Source organism: Eubalaena glacialis, chromosome 2 (assembly GCF_028564815.1).
Source record: "Eubalaena glacialis isolate mEubGla1 chromosome 2, mEubGla1.1.hap2.+ XY, whole genome shotgun sequence".
Classification (NCBI taxonomy): Eukaryota; Metazoa; Chordata; class Mammalia; order Artiodactyla; family Balaenidae; genus Eubalaena; species Eubalaena glacialis.
This window is the reverse complement of record NC_083717.1, coordinates 138,732,054-138,749,322: the sequence shown is the minus strand read 5'-3', so window position 1 is coordinate 138,749,322 and position 17,269 is coordinate 138,732,054. Positions and strand designations below refer to the sequence as shown.

Genomic DNA, 17,269 nt, shown 5'->3' with positions numbered 1-17,269 from the left:
GAAAGAAGGAGTCTGTACCACTTTTAGCAAAAATGCTTTTCCAGAGAAGCAAATCAAAACAACACAATCAGCAAACTAAAGAAGCTATAGCTAGATATTAGAGATACAACTTCTCATATCTGACCTAGAAAGTCCTATTTATCCAGAATAGACTAAATTTTCAGGACAAATTAGGGACTTTTTTTTTTTTTTTAACATTTCTTACTTTATCCATTTTTAAGTTCTGTTTCTTTCTCCCATACCCCTTAATTCAGCGTGATTCAGCAGAAAGATGGCTGGTTATAGAATTGGCTATTTTTTTTCTCGGTGGTGAGACTGACATTGAGCCTGGATATATCAGGCTTGTATGCATCCATAACAGTGTTCTGCTGTGGTCAAAATCTTAACAATGAACTTGGTGAACTCGGCCTCCCATTGCTGCTTTGTTCTTCCACTGATGAAGGTCAGCTTTAGAGTGTATTTGTCACCGAACCTTTTGAGAATGGACCAAATATCATCAGGATACATCCCTGTAGAATCTTTCCTGGGGCCACAAGAAAGATGCTCTTCTCCTTATATGAGGTATAAATGGTCAGGATCTGCATCATCACAAAATAGGATATGATGCACAAAGCCAGAACAGGCTTGGACTCTGGGTCCAAATCAAAGCCACCGTGGCAAAGAAACAAGAAATGGTATAGATGGTGAGGCAACCATCAGTTAGACCAAAATTCTCCACATACTTGTACGTTTTGGCAGAATCATTCAAAGAATTTTTCACAGCTGACACATCCCATTTGTCAGTTTTTACAGGCTTATCATCAATCTTCCACTTGTCCAACAAGCCTGTCCCATAGCTGGGGCTGTTGTCGAATCCCAGTTCATGTGCCTGACACACAGTGAGGCCCAACAAACCAAAACATTGGAGTTTGAAGGGGAGAAAGGTTTATTGCAGGGCCAACCAAGGAGAATGGGGTGGCTCGTGCTCTAAAGACCTAATCTCCCTAATAGTTTTTGGGGAAGAGATTTTATAGACAAAATTTGGGGGGAGGTCTGCAGAGTGTGTGGCCTTCCTCTGATTGGTTGGTGGTGAGGTAACATGGTGGTGTTCCAGGAATCTCAGTCATCAGCCTTCTAGTTCCAACCAGTCTGGGGTCCACAGGCTGTGCTCAGCCTAAAGTTACCATCCTCCACCTGGGTGGGGGCCTTAGTTCCTGTAGAAGAACTTAGAGACATGTACCAAATTGTTATGCACATCCCCTGAGGAAGATCCAGGATGAGGCCCCACCCTGCACTATTGTTTCTTTCTGCATTGCCTTACTCCCCTAATTAGTAACTGTTTGAATCTGCCCTTTGGAACTCAGAGAAGGTCTAGGAGGCTGAAACATTTTCCCTACAAACAGGAAGTTGGGGGGGAGGACTTCCCTGATGGTCCAGTGGTTAAGACTCCGTGTTCCCAATGCTGGGGGCACGGGTTCGATCCCTGGTTGGGGAACTAAGATCCCACATGTTGTACAGCACAGCCAAAAAAAAAAAAGAAAAGAAATGGGGGACACAGAAAGGCTTTTGTATTTGGGAGGGGCCAACAGTGTCCTGCTCGGTTTCAATCCCCAGTTTTATTTGATATTTCTCAATCTTGAGGAGAATAAGTGTTGGACAAGAAAAGGAATAACATTTTGGATAGAAAAGTTAATCATAAACTCAGCAGAGGAACTCAGTTTTAGTGGGACTCGTGTTCAGGGCTACTGTCAGCCCCACTACTATCTCTGCCACCATCTTGTCTCTTTCTCATTATTTCTTTCAGTTGATTCTTCGACCACATTTTATACAACTGAACCTGCACAACCACACAGGCACACAAATACATTCTCATGGTAGAAAATTCTTTGAGCTGCATTTTAAAATAACAACAGAAAAGAATGTAAATATATATGTATCTATTTAAACTACTCAGAATTTTGAAAATAAATTATTTTAAATAAGTATTTCAGTAGACAAGAAGATGTTGCTATTTAAAATATATTCAACAATTAATAGACTGAGTAAAAGGAAGGCTAAAATTTTGATTCAGGATGAAATTTTTGTCTAAATGAGTTAAGTATGAATGGTATTCCTAAATTGTGAATATAGTAATTAATTCATTTTTCTTCTTTGGAATCTCGTGTCAGTTCAATTTACAAAGCTATACTCAATTTATTTACAAATATTTGTGTTATCCCACTGTTCTATCAAATTCAGTTACTATCCAACCAAGTAGTAAAACTACCTGTTGTCTTTTTTTATTGCTTTTAGTGTCTTTGAAACAACATTAATTTTCTCCTGAAAAATGACATTTGTAATTTCTGTATAGCTGGATCCTACTAACACTGGATGATGTGAAGGACGACACTTTTAGTCCATATTTGTGAATCAGATAATACTATACCAATTAGATAAATTCTGACAAATTTCATTTGATACTATGACATAGAAGTTCAGTTTATGTTGGCTGATTATACATGAGTGTATATATGACTATATATGAATGTGTATATGATTATATATAAGTGTATATGTTTGTATATGCATATATACACACCCATATATGTATGCACACACACAAGGTGATCACACCTATAATTTTATAAGTATAATTTGTAAAGTTATAGATGTTTAAGCGTTGTTCTAACAAGCAGATAATATTCAAACATATTCTTACAATTTTGAAAATTAATGTATACAAATTATTGCATGTCAGAATTTCCGTGACAGATTGCTATAATACCAAATGGATATAGAGGACAGCTGTTGCTATAGCAACAGGATAGGCTTAGGGAACCAAATACAGGATAATTTTTTTAAATGATCGTACCCATTCACCTCAATCCACATACATGATAATTTTTTCTTCTGTATATACATTACTGGCTATACATTATTATCAATGATTTAAAAAATAAAGTTTGTTTGTACTTCTCTGATATATTTACAAAAACTTTTAAAAAATTGAGATTTTGGTTTTCTGCTGATTATTTGCTCTTGTTTATGTTATGGTTTGATTTTCATGAATAACAGTTATATAGACACATGATAGATATAGAGATTTATATTTTTGTAATTTTGTATGCAGGTTAATTCTTATCATTGAGAGAATAGAACTATATATCTCAATTTCAGATGTATATATATAGATAGGTATAAATATAGATATAGATATGTTCTAAACATTAACATAATTGACATTTGGGACCAAGTAAATTGGTCCTCTTTATTAGGGGAGGCTGTCCTGTGCACTCTAGGATGTCTAACCGCATCCCTGGTCTCTATCCACTAAATGCCAGTAGCATTAGTGGATGCTATTAGTGGATCCTTCACCACTCCCAATTTTGAGAAGCAATGAACGTATATAATTCAAGCAATGTATACCAAAGATGTCTCCAGATATTGCCAAATGTTCCCTTGGAGACAAATTGGCCCCTGTTGTGAAAAGCTGGTCTAATGTTTTAAAAATATTCCATACCAGCCAAATATATATTAAAGATTATCAGCAATAGATTAAATATTTAAGCATTTGAACTATTTGAAAAATCCACGTACATCTTTGTCTGATGAATTTTCATGGACTCTTCCAATCATTCAAATCTTGGGTCTTTAAAATATTTTAAAATATTAGATAAATAAGCAAATTTTCTTTCCTATAAACAAGTCTTTTAATAATATGTAGTAAGAAAAACACATAATATATAAGTTAGGAACTTTAAATCATCTATGATTTTATAATATTTACAAGCTAATTAATTAACTTGCCTTGGTTTTATGTATGCTGGTAGATGACATGAGATTCCTTAATCTAAGATGGGCAGTTTATTGCTAAAGCAATAGCAGTAGCCAGAGAATCAGTTTTATTTGTTTAGATTTCTGAGTTCCAATTCCTACAGGGAGGCCCAAAGAGTCAGAGGATAACTGCACAGGTGGGGTGGATTGTATTATAGGAAAGGAATGCTGAGTTTAGAGAATTCAAATCTCTTCTAATGGGGAATTAGTATGCCTGCCCTTTGGTCTAGAGGGTGACAATATCTCTGTTTTCAATCCTGTTTGCTATAAAAATGTCCTTTAAAAAAGAAATCTGGAAGAAAAGGCAGTCAGTTCTTTGCTTACAAATATAAAAAACATAAGAGACCCAGGAAGAATTGTTTCCCAACAGGTACTGCATATAGATAGATTACATGAAACATAAACTTGAATTTAATTATTGCTAAATAAATGGTGAAACAATTTGAAATCAAATTTGACTGACATGTACTGATTTTATCATCAGGACAAAGATATATAAAACGTATATAAAATAAATAAATACAGGCCCCAAATTTTAAAACACAAGTAATTGTGCTTTTAATTACCTGCCTTTTTTCCACTTCTAGAAAAAGAATATCCTGTGGTATTTACAGAATCAGACTTGGGAGCTAGCCTGTCTGGATTCAGATTCTGGGTTAGCTACTTAACAGTGATATGACATGAGAAGAGTTTTCTTTCTTTAGCTATTCATTGTTCAACTTCAGTTTTTTCTGTAAAAGAGAGAAGATACTAGTACTCATAGCACCAGCTGTTGCTAAAATTATAAGTGGTAATTCACGTAATGTATATCATGTAGAACAAAATAAATAATAAATGCTACTTATTGTTATTTCTTCTTTATTGTATGAGTGAATTCAGTGTGCAAGTCACTGAAGCAAACATTGAAAATGCCAAGATATATAAGACACAATCCTTGTTCCTAGGAAGATGATGGTTATTGGATGAGAGAAACAGTCACCAAAAGTTATTTTTATCTTTTTACATATGGTAAAGATATATAGAAAGTACTGTATTTTTATTAAGAAGATTCACAACTTTCTATGCTATATAGGTAAAGAGAAATATAAGTATAATTTATATATTTTTAAGAAAAGATTCAATGGATATTTTAATTTAGCCTAAAAAAACAAGTATTTCATATTTCACAAAAACACAAAAATAAACCATATTTTGTACTATGGTGTTTTGGAGATTGAATAGCAATTACAATGAGATAATGTCATTGCTTTATTCTTTTAAACCATTTAACTTAGACTTACCGTTAGAATACTCATTCTAAAACTTTACTATGCTGTATATCATTGCTTTATTCTAGCAATTTAGTGAAATAAGAGCAGATGATTCTAACATTTATTTTATTACTGTCTCCTCAAAACAACTTTAAAGGTTTTTTCCTTTTTTATCTGATTTCTTGGAAAATAAATTTATATCTAATTGGGCCTTATATTTAAGTTTTTGTTCTTCTGAATATCTTTGTGCTCTTTCTGGGTTTAGTTGCAGGCTCTGTATTTTTTTTTTTTTTTTAATCTCTAACTTGTCCTTAGCACTAATATTCCAAAAAAATACAAGTGAGCTTAATGTTTTCTGATATCACTTCACTTTTTTTTTTTTTGACAATTTGGCATACCCTGTTTCTTTTACTTGAATTATCCTCCACCTTCATGATTCAGTTCACACAACTCAGCAAAAATTCTCCTTGATTATCTTAATGCAAACCTAGCCCATATGAACTTCTATAACAATCTTCCATCTTTCATTCATTCATTTTTTTTCATTTAACCAATATTTGTTACACATCAACTATGTGCCAAACACTCTACAATGTACCTAAAAGGGAGATTAAATAAGACACCAACCCATTCTCTCCATGAACTTGAGATTTAGAAGTGAACATCGGTATTTTAACTCATTAGTTTCATTTCGTTTAATGACTTAAAGTAGATTGTTAGCCATGTGCAAAGGAGCACACAAAGGTGATGAATAAGCTTGTACTTGAAAATAATAAGATACAGCTAATAGATAAAACAGGAAATAAATTCAAGACAGAGGAAGCAGAAGGGGGAAAAAGATAGAGAGTAGTTTAAGAACAGGGTGTGTTGTATTGAAATCATAAGTTGGGTGTGTTTGGAATACAGGTTATGTGATAGGTGAGAAGTTGGGGTGGTTCTCTGGGTATTAGTTTAGGATGGGTCCAGTTATTGGAGAACTGACATTGCATGCTATTATTGTGTTAGACTTTATTATTTGGGCAATTTTAAGTAAGATGTGACAAAATCACATTGATTTTGAAGGCATTTGACTCTGACAGTAATACAGAAACTATATATGGGGAAATCTGAGTTACTTAGAACAAGAACAGTTCTGTTTGTCTGATACTACCCTGACTAATGAAAAAAAAAAAGGACTATTCCCTTCAAAATGTTTTTTCTCAATTTCTCTTTAGGATTGTGTTTTGTACTCCCTTCCTTTTATTTTTTACCTCTTTATATAACAGACACAATGGAGATACTTGAGGTACTTAAGAAGAACAACTGCATGTGAGCAAGGGGAAGAATGGAAGGTGATGAAGGCAGGGGGTTAATGTGGAATTAATAATATATATTGTATAATTATATGCAATATGTATTACAACACACACACACATGCAATTACAGAACTAGATCAAATATGTTTGCAATATTGAAAAATAGACTATCACCTATTAAAATATTTGTTTTACATGTTATATATTATATATAATTTTATAATATTGCATATATTTACTTTATAGTCTCTTTGCTTTTGGTATGCAATATTTTTTGGTCTAGTAACTACTTTTATATTAATGTCTTATAAATACACATACTTCCTTGTTGTATAAGATATTGTATATTGGCTTAACAGACATTAATAGATTTACATAGAAATATCTTCTTCTACCTTGTTTTTTTTCTAAATATCTGATTTAAAATTTTTTTCACTCCAAGTTAATATCTGTAAGGCAGCCAATTCTACTATTTATTTATTCTAGCAATTATCTGTTTTTCCTAGTTTTATTTTTACGTATTGGAGACTGTAATATTTGCATCCATTGCCATCACTCATTCCTAGATTCTTAAAAACATTAAATGCTCACTTCCAGAACACATAATAAATCGTCTTCAAATTTTTCTTATTTACCTATATCTTATTCTAAGAAAGGGTGTATAAGATCAGTATTCCCTGAGTTTTTGCATTTTTATTGTCTGTTTGTTTCATTTATTCTTGAAAGACACTACTGCTTGATAGAAAAACCAGCTATCCTAAAAATGTTACACCATTCTGTTTTGGAATAAAATGTTGCTTTAAAGAACTGATTTTCTTTCCTGTATAAATCACTTGATACGGACATCCAAAATTAATTTTTGATTTTCTTCAAAATTTTTCTGTGTGTTTTAAAATCAACTTTTGTACTGTTACTTGGTTAATTTCCACCTTTTGTTACTATATATATATATAGGTGAATGGGTAATAATTCTTACTGATTTTTCATGCTTAAATGAGTTGTGTTTTCCTAGGTTATCAGGAGGTACTTAAAGTGATAGAACAGGTTAGCTTTCCCAGTCTAATAACTAATGTACAGATTCCTCCCTTTGTATTTTTACCATGAGGTATTGAAAAAATGTCTCTTTGTGAAGTCACATCTCTATCCCTCACAGATAAATCAATTCAAAGGTACTTTCTTTGTACCATTTTTATCTTCCAGAGCTCTACAAACCTTTGCTTTTAAATGGGTCTCTTGTTTCTGAAGAATGTATTTTGCTGCTATACTACATTCTGAATTTATCATCCTCTGAACCTCTCTTCCTTCATATTACTTCTGTATATCTGGGAGGCCCAGCATTTGTGCCCACCACTTCTGCTGCCTGCAGTTTGTGGTAAATTTCTATCAATTGGAAAGGAGGTAGTTTTATCTGCACTTTTCAACAGCTTGAAGCTGGTGTGGATTTTGAATTTTGTCAGTTTTCTCAGATTTGTTCACCTGGTAGCTACTCAGCCAAGTACCTCTCTTTTGGGGTATAAATTTTATTGGCAATACTTTCATTCTGAGACTTGTTAGATCTTTCAGTATTGTACTTTCCCTCTATCACTCCTGCAGAGAAGTTGCTGATCCTGGTCACATATGCCTATGTTCAAGAGTTGATGCGGTTCCTTCTTACCTAGTGTTGTTGAAGATGCCATATATGGATTTTTTTTTCCTTTTACTCTACAGTCCAGTCTGTCTGTTGACTATAGTAAAAAACAATAATGTTTGTACTATATTTTTGTCAATGGGAATCTTCAGTGGTATTAAAAGGCATGAAATTGGATGATGCAGCCTAGAAAGTAAACACAGATAAGAGGTCCCCAAGAAACTGTTACCTATACGAATTGGAAAGTGGAAAGGACAGAGTAGAAGACAGCAGTGTAGGAAGTCAAAGAGTTGGCATTTTGGAAACCAAAATTTAAAATGTTTCAACGAGGGTATGCTGCTGATAGGTGAAGTAAGATAAAAACTAATACAAGATGGGATTGGTTTTATGTTAAAATAGTAAAACACCTCCATAAAATTTTAACATCTGGTGTCACTCTGGTCAATATTACAGATGCTCAACTCAAGGGCACCCTATTTTTTTTAAGGATTGGTTGTCAATATTTGTCTTAAATATTATAAATGCAAATGATATTTGTGGATTTTCCAATTCATAAGTATTTCTAGACTCCACACTGGAATGAATCATATCCAGTAAGTTAGCACAAGGAATAGAATTATGTTTTCATATTGAATTTTTCGTTGTATTGTGCCAGTTACTGATTTATCGCCTTTCAGCTCCAAATTCACCCTGTCAGATTGCTCTGTGAAAATGGTACTTGACATTTTAAATACTTTTTTTTCCATTCCAGGTGGCAGGAAGCTCTGTCAGTAGAAGGGGCTTTAGAGACATTCCAGGAAGAAGGGTTTTTTCTTCCCAGCTCAGGTCTGCTTACGCATAGCAAGGGACTCCTACAAGAACTTTCCCCTCTTCACTGCCCTTTCCTGTGGGACACGGGAGAACAGCACTAAGCAGCCAGAAGCTTCTCCCAGCGCGTAGGCCTTCACCAGGCTCTCTGGTAGCAGGCTCTCAGCTCCTTCAGTGCTTGTAAATTCTCCAGTTCCCAGCTCCCGCAGTGCACAGCTGTGAACACTCAGCTGCGGGCACCCTCCCCCACCACTTTTCCCGACCATCAGGCAGTTGTATAGCAGAGTCCCTCGGACCCCTGCGTCACATCCGGCTTCCCCAGTGCCCTGCTTCTGCACTGCATGACAGCCAGCAGCACCCAACAGGGAACAGTTTTCTCTGGCACCCCAGAAGGTAGATTCCTGGCAGGTTCCACCACAAATGGAACAACACAGGTACTTCTCTGCCATTCAGTGAGTCACAGGGGTGCTTCCTCCAAGACCCGGATGTTGGTCTAGGGGAAGCAGGAGTCTTCCATGGGCATTCTGTCTCAGCCCTAGGGTTAGTGACTGCTTTTTCTATAATTAGAGTTCTCTTTCTTAATAGTCAGTCCCTCCTTACTCTAATACTCTAATAATTAATAATTCTTGATATTAAACTTCCCTGTTCAAATTATTGTGTTGTTTCTCTCTCCTGATTGAACATTAAGTATGTATGCAGGACAATGCAAAATTCAGAGTCCATTTATTGATCTTGTACCATAAGTTTAAATTTGACTCTCTCAGTGTTTTAGCATCATTATGGTTGTAAGCCTAAGAATCATCACCATATTTTGTATTGTGTATATAACATGAACCTGGCACTGTTTTAATACATTCATATGGTTATCAAGTCAATTAATCTTTACAAAAAACATGTAAGAAAGATAATATTGTTTTCCTTTCTTTAACAGATGGATTAACTGATAGTAGGTAGGTTAAATAACTTTGTCCAAGATTATGTATCTCAGTTAAGTGACAAAGCTGAGATTCACATACAGTATGTCTGGCTCCAGAGTCTATGTTATCAACACTATGTGTAATTCAATTATTTTTCCTTTTAAATATGTGTTTGTAACAGGGAAGAGCCAAATCTGACTACATGTTGGATCTGTTTCTTTTACTTTAACCTTTGCTTTCCGCTGCTTTTGTTCACTAAAAGGATACTGTCTATACATAATGGCCTGCCTCGGGGAACCCTGCCCCTCTGCCTGAATGTTAAACCAAAGTGCCTTTGTTCAGGGAAACATCCGGACCCTGTCCATCTGTGGATGGTTGCAAGAAAGAAGACATTAACACATCCCCTCCCCCAGGCTGGCCATTCCATCTGATATTTCCAAATTTATGGCCTTTTTACTTCCTCATCTCTTCCCCCTCTCTGTGCTATAAAAGAAGCTGGCGTCCAAACCCTGATAAGATGATTATTTTGAGACGTTAGTCTGCCATCTTCTCGGTTTGATGGCTTTCCAAATAAAGTAATATTCCTTCCTCAACACCCCATCTCCGATTTATTGGCCTGTTGTGTGGTGAGCAGAGCGAGCTTGGACTCAGTAACATGTTTATTTTCATTATAGTTAAAAACTAACTGGAAAAAAATGCAGTGTATCCAAATTTCACAAGTCACATACTCAGCTAATTGACTAGAAAATTCTTACTGTCCTGGATTTTCCTTCCTGAGACCTACCACTTATCAGTATTTGGTTTTTGTGTAACTAAGTGTGTGTTTTTCTGCCTCACTTTGTAGAATATAAGCTGCTTGTGGAAAGAGTCATGTCCATCTCATTCTTCTTTAAAGCTTATTAGCACAGTGCCTGCTTGTGTTTTATGAATAAATGCATAATGGAAAATAAATAATTCTCCCCAATTTTATTTTTATAATTCGTACCTTTAATCTGGAGTAAATTTTTCTTTGGGGGAGAAAAATCTGTTTTTACATGTATGAATAATTAGACTGCACTAAACTTTTAGTTCTTCTCTCTTCACAAGGTATGTTAACACCATTCTCTTAAAGGAAGTTCTATTATTTTACTATTAAAGTACTGTCTATATTTGATAGTTTCTAAACAGTTTGTGCTCAGTAAAATTTGTTGATGGATTCTTTAATCTACATTTTTAACTCTAAACAAGGAAGTGTAATGAAGTAATACAATGCATTGCATTTTCTAGGTGTCAGTGCTTGGAATTTTGTGTTCCTTCTAATTATGCTTTGTTGAGGAAATGGAATGTAAAGTATCATTTTGAGCCCATAAATGTGGCATGTTGCATAATGAAAAAGAAAAAGTGGCAGTTGTTCAGAGAGATGTTGGTGGAGCCTTACAGCAGAATTGTGACAAAGAATACTGAGGGTGAGCTAGAGGATATTTTAAGCCCTGCTCTCATCTCTTTTATTTGTTTCTTCTCTAGTTCCATGTTTTAATTAAAAGAGTAAATTGAAACAGCCTGAATCTTTTAGCACCAATGTTCTCAAGGGATGTTACACAGCCAATTGGGTTAAGAATCAGGCATCTACAACATAGTTTTCAGCCAACTAGTCAATGATTAGCACTCTGGCCCTGGATAAATTTCATAATCCCTTTGCAACAGTTTCAATACTGGCAAAGTGTAATGGCAAGTTTGTCAGCTCACATTCCACTCACTAGGAATAAAACATCTCAAAGCAACACACATGACAAAGGACTTCTGGATTCACTCCAAACCCAGTACTACAAAGGAAAATAGTTGACAGATCTTGATGGTTATTTCAAATCAGGATACAAGAATTGTATTAATATTTAAGGGCCTGTAGAAACATTTAATCAAATAATAATGAACATGCAATATTTGGTTGAACAGTAGACTTATACGTATATATGACAAATAGATTAATCACTTCAGCAGACCAGCTCATTGACACTTTTCACTTTCATTTACCTATTTCTATGTAAGCAATTTGTGAGATTTATAATTTCAGATATGAATGTGGCTTAAAACATCAAGTTGAATTTTGATTTGGACAGCTATGGCCTTCATAAAATTGTTACAGACACATTTTTCTTTAATGTACTCAAGGATCTAAAACAAACAAAATCTACAATTAAAAAATATGTATATTATCAAATTAAAGCAAAAACAATCTGTTTTTAAAAGCAACAATTAAAAAATATGTATATTATCAAATTAAAGCAAAAACAATCTGTTTTTAAAAGCAACAAAAGATAAAAGCAACAAAAAAGTTCCAGTTTCTTTACATGCCCTTTTCATATATATTGCTATGGATATTAACTTTGGTTAGATTCCTTGTTCTTACATTATTTTTAAGTAAAGTGGACCTGAAAGCAAAGATCCTGAGGGAATAAGACAGAGGGTGTACTTAAGAAAAAATATTACATTGTATTACTGCTCAACAATGTTTATTTTGTTTGATACCATATAGATTTGGAGGAAAACCCTACTATTGCCCTTGTATTTTCCTAACTTTGGACATCATAGATTTGCTTTCACCTCTTTTTAAAGTTTACATAGATGCAGTTATACAAACTATACTCTCATGTATGGCTTCAATCACAACGTTGTATTTGTGAGATTAGTAATATTGCATGAAGTAGTTCAGTCATTTTTATTGCTATAATCTAATCTATTAAAGTTAAAACAATTTATTTACCCATTAAAAAAAAAAAGTAACAAAGTATTCCCCCCAATTCCTTGTTCTGATGGAACTGCACAAGTAATACTAAGGCTGTTCAGATATATATTTTCAAGATAATATGCACATATGAACTTCTGTTTAACGTATTTATGTAATAATACCTTCTGAATAAACCCATGCCATCATTCATGAGTGGATTCTCTTAAATTGTAGAACCCTAGTATTAACACTCTGAAGAACTGGTATTAAAGCAGAGCTGGACTGACCTCTATTCCTTCATCTCCTTTCCTTTTACTTCAAATCACTTTTATATTCTGGCTCATTTATGTTTCATAGCTAACATCTTATGTGTGTGTGTGTCTGTATGCTTTAATGAGGAATTAAAAATTACTTCAACCAGAAGACCCAGATTGGGTTCAACAATCTAGAATTCCTACAGTGCTAGGGAAAAACAAAAAACAAAAAACCAAAACTTACTTAATGAAGTAAAGTAGCATAGGCATGATAAAGAAGAAAAAAATTTTAAAACTTAGAAAGAAAAAAGGAAAGAAAGGAAGCAGAGAAAAAATGAAGATAGGAAGGAAGTGGGAGAGAGAAAAGGAGAAAAAGGATATCATGATTCCTATCAAAAGACAGAATTTATATTTTTAAATACTTTGAGTTGTTTAAGTGACTGTTTGCCTAAGCTAGAGTCATTCTCTTGGAGACAAAATATACTTGTAAGTAAACAGATGGTTAAGGGAAAGGTGAAGAATTGCTCCCATTGTAAGTCACAGGTTTCAGCAGACTGTGAGATATCTTTCCTTTTTTGTGTAAACTTTTTGTCTCCACATGGTTTGACAAGATGGGCTTTAGGCTTTCACCACACTAACAAGTCAAGAAAACTGTGTACGCTAATTCTGTATATGCTACCATTCAGAGGGCTGTTCACATTCATTGCAGACTAACTTGGTCTCACCCTTCAGGTCCTGTTTGATGCCGCACTATGCATCAAGCTTTCTCTGCACCCACAAATTCAGGTAGCGCATCCCACTTTATGACTCCATAAAACATTGTACTTCCCTGTGATATCATTTATCACTGTATATTGCTGATGTCTATTAACTTGCTTTTTCTCCCATTTAATTGTAAGCTAAGCACTAAGGCTATAAAATAATGGTAGTGATATGTTTTATAATATATAAAACTTCCTTTATGCCAAGCACAGTTCTTTACACAAATTATAGTCCTAAATTCTTTACATTCATTTAATCCTCACAATGACCCTGGAAGTTAGGTGATATTATTATCTTCTATTCGTCATTAAAGAGAGGGAAACAAATAGAGGTTACAGAATTTGCCCGGGGCAGCTAGTAAGTGATTAAGACAGGATTCTCACACAGAAAAGCTGGTACCAGAGACTTTGATCTTAACCATCATAATATTTTGTATCATTATTTTAGCCCTAAGTCACAGCATGAATGTCTGGGATATAATATGCACTCAGTAGATACTGCTCGAAAAATAATCACTCTACTATCAATATTTGCAAATGAAAACTATATGAAAAATAAGTCTTGTATCTTCAGGTATTTTTATTGTCAAAATTTCTCTACGGATTCTATTTGCTCTACTAGCATTTTGCCATCACAAATGCATTATCTTCCCTTAAATGTATGTTTGAGTTTTCTGTTCTATTTTTCTTGCTAATTATCTAGACTAGAGGGCAAGGAAAAGAATATCAAAACAACATCTTGTGTAGAGGAATAGTCTGTGGAATTATGCACATGATGATCTCCCCCTGAAAAAGAAGTAAAATTACAGTGTATTTAAAGTTCATTCACCCGTCTCTTAATGCATAAATCTATTCAAAAAATGTTAATTGAACATTTTTAAGCCAGATAACATTTTAAGCCAGATAACATGTTAGACCTTGGACATGTTATGCTTTATAAGAATGAGTTATAAAGCATAGTCTTTCCCTCATGAAACTTAGTAGACTAGGGATGCAAATAAACATAAGTAAAATAAGAAGATACACATGTAATTCTAAACCCTGACAATGTTCTGAAGGGGAAATATGCATAATTGACAAACCATGTATATATAGGGAGCCCACCCTAGGCTGTGAAATCAGGGAAGGTCCTAAGTCAGGAAGAAGCAGGAGTAACTAAACAGAGTCTGGAAATGAACTTGGAGAGAATCCTGAAATTACATCACTAAGGGCCTCAGAGGCAGTGTTAATTGTTTTGTGCTTCCTTCTAAGAAAAACAGAAGAGAATTGATAAAGTTTTGGTCAAGGGATGGCATGGTGAAATTGGCATTTCAAAAGGACTGTTCTTGCTCCTGTGTGGAGAACTGATCTGGAATATTCAGCATATATTTATAGCTATTCTCTCCTGCTATTCACAGAAAAGACTATATAAAAGCTAAGTTTAGCAAAACTTTACTGACATTGTTATGCATTTATTAAATATGTGTCTATCTAGTCCTCAAATCACCCTCATCATTAATTCCATTTTTATAGGCGAGGAAAATGAAGCTAACTTACCAAATGTAAATTTAGATAGTGTGAAATTTTGTCTTCCTTAAAGCATCTTGGGCCAGTGTCTTGCCAGTGAAAACAGCAAGAAGAATTACTTGAGTGCTATCTAGGAGGTATGGTATGCCAGACTTAGTGACAGATTGATTTGGGGAAGGTCAGAGTGGTGGAGTGGGGAGAAATGTAGAATTGACTCCTAGGTTCTTATTTATGCAACTAGATATGGTTGGTTATGCTTACTGAGTTGGGGAAGAAGAATTAATCTTGCAGAGAAGATAAAAGTTTCAGCATTGGACATGATGTCTGTGGATGGTTTTGAGATGTTCAAGGTGCTGTCGCATGTGAGTCAGAGGTGAGACCTGTGACAAAGGAGTTCCTAAGCGCTTGGGGGTCCTAAGTATTGATAGCAGTTGTTGGGAAGGGTAGCCAGTGACAAAGGTGTGACTTTCTTAAAGACAAGAATATCCACAGAAGTGAAACTAAGCCTACATTTTTAGAAGTTCCGAGATTAAAAGTAGAGCTGTATGTTTGAGAAAAAGTGGCTATAGTTGTGGGAAAAGCTCAGGAAATTACAGATGAGAATGATTCAACTGGAAGAATTATCAAATGTGTAGAATAAAAATATAAAGTCAAGTTATATGAGAAATAAAATATATCTTTAAAGTTCAAGTAATAGACGTAATTTCTGACCTTAATGATAGCTCTTTCAGTGTATCGATGGAAATACAGGCAAGGTAAATTGAGAAGCGAGTGTCAGATAAAGAAATGGATACAGAATATGAGGAACATGTAGGCATGCTTGATTTTTTTTAATTTAGTAAAAACTTGCTGCATTTAAATTCTAAACGTGAAGGATAAGGTGCCAAGGTGAGGTTGAAGACAGAAGAGGTAGAGTCAATAATATACAAGTCATTAGAGGGTCAGAGAAAATATGATCATGTGCCTAAGAAGAGGAACGGTTCTTCAAGTGAAACAACACTAAATAATAAATAACTATGTCTATATTTAAAATACAGAATGAATCAAAGAAAACTATTCACTAGTATGTGCAATTACACTGAGAGTGTTTTATTTTCTAAATATAAGTAAACTCCATAGCTTAATCAAGTTAATATATTTGAGCAAATACTAAAGAGACCTCTGCACCTGTAGAGCTCTTTTCTGAAAGTTGTAGAAGACTAGTCTAGACAGATGTATGAGGAGGCCAGTGTTAATGAACAAGAATAAGAATTTGTGGCATGACTTCAAACAGTAGAATCTCTGTAGTATATTTCTAGCTTGTTCACATAACATTTTAAGACCATTGATTTCCAGCAAGAAAAGTAAGCAAACTACCTGAAAATCAATGCTTTTAAGTAGTCAAGTTTCTTGTTCTAAAGAAATAAGTAGCCGCTTCCATCCAGACCTGCATGATATACAGGCCTTTAGAGTTTCTTCCACTGCGACCCCGGCTAGGAGAATAGGGAGTGTATTAACATTGTCATGCCTTTTTCCTATACTCTTGTTTGATTGTTTGTTTCCATTTGCATATTTATTTACTTATTAAGTTATAATATCCCCTACACACTAGCCTATCTTCTTTGAGGGCCTAGTATTGAGTACTCTATTTGGTTGACTTATGAAGATAGTACATGGAGGATTTGCATAAATGAACGCCTAATTCACGTTGCTTAAAAATCCATTCTCCAATAATGTAGCTTAAGAAGAGTGATACAAAATCTTGTTCAAACAAAAAAATACATGAAAACCCATGCATTTTTATAGGATAAAGACAGATAGGAAGATAAGTATTATATGCACAATTACAATAAACAGGTTTATAATAATATCGGTAAAACAGAATCACAAAAGTTTCTTATATGATGAATACAATAAATAATGGAAACAACTCTACCAAACTGGATTTCTTTGCAATTTTATAAATATCTTGAATTCTGATGACATTGAAGTTGATAAACTAATAAACACATTTAAAGATATATATTTAACTTAAATATAATATTTTAACTAAAAAATGTATAAATGCACATTTTCCACCAAGCTTTTTATAGGCAAATAATTCCTTTTAACATGAATACATAGTAATAAAGCTCTGGCAAAATTTTTGCAGAAAACACATGTACAATGTATCCTCTGCTATTTTCATCTTTTTTCTTTAGAAATGATCAAGAAATTAGACACTTATGAAATAATCTCTGTATAGAATTCTTATATTTTTAGTTAATTTGTCCATCCATTAAATACCTGGCATACAGTGCTAGTTTGAAAGGCTTTTTCAAGTTTTCTCTAAATATTTCAACTGTGCTTTTAAGAGAACTAGGGGTCTCTCTTTTTA

General features: G+C 34.2%; 1 pseudogene; it reads right to left on the bottom strand.

The window, feature by feature from the left end:
* Positions 1-260: 260 nt before the first annotated feature.
* On the bottom strand, positions 261-9,220 carry LOC133084697 (signal peptidase complex subunit 2-like; annotated as a pseudogene).
* Between the last annotated feature and the right edge of the window lie 8,049 nt (positions 9,221-17,269).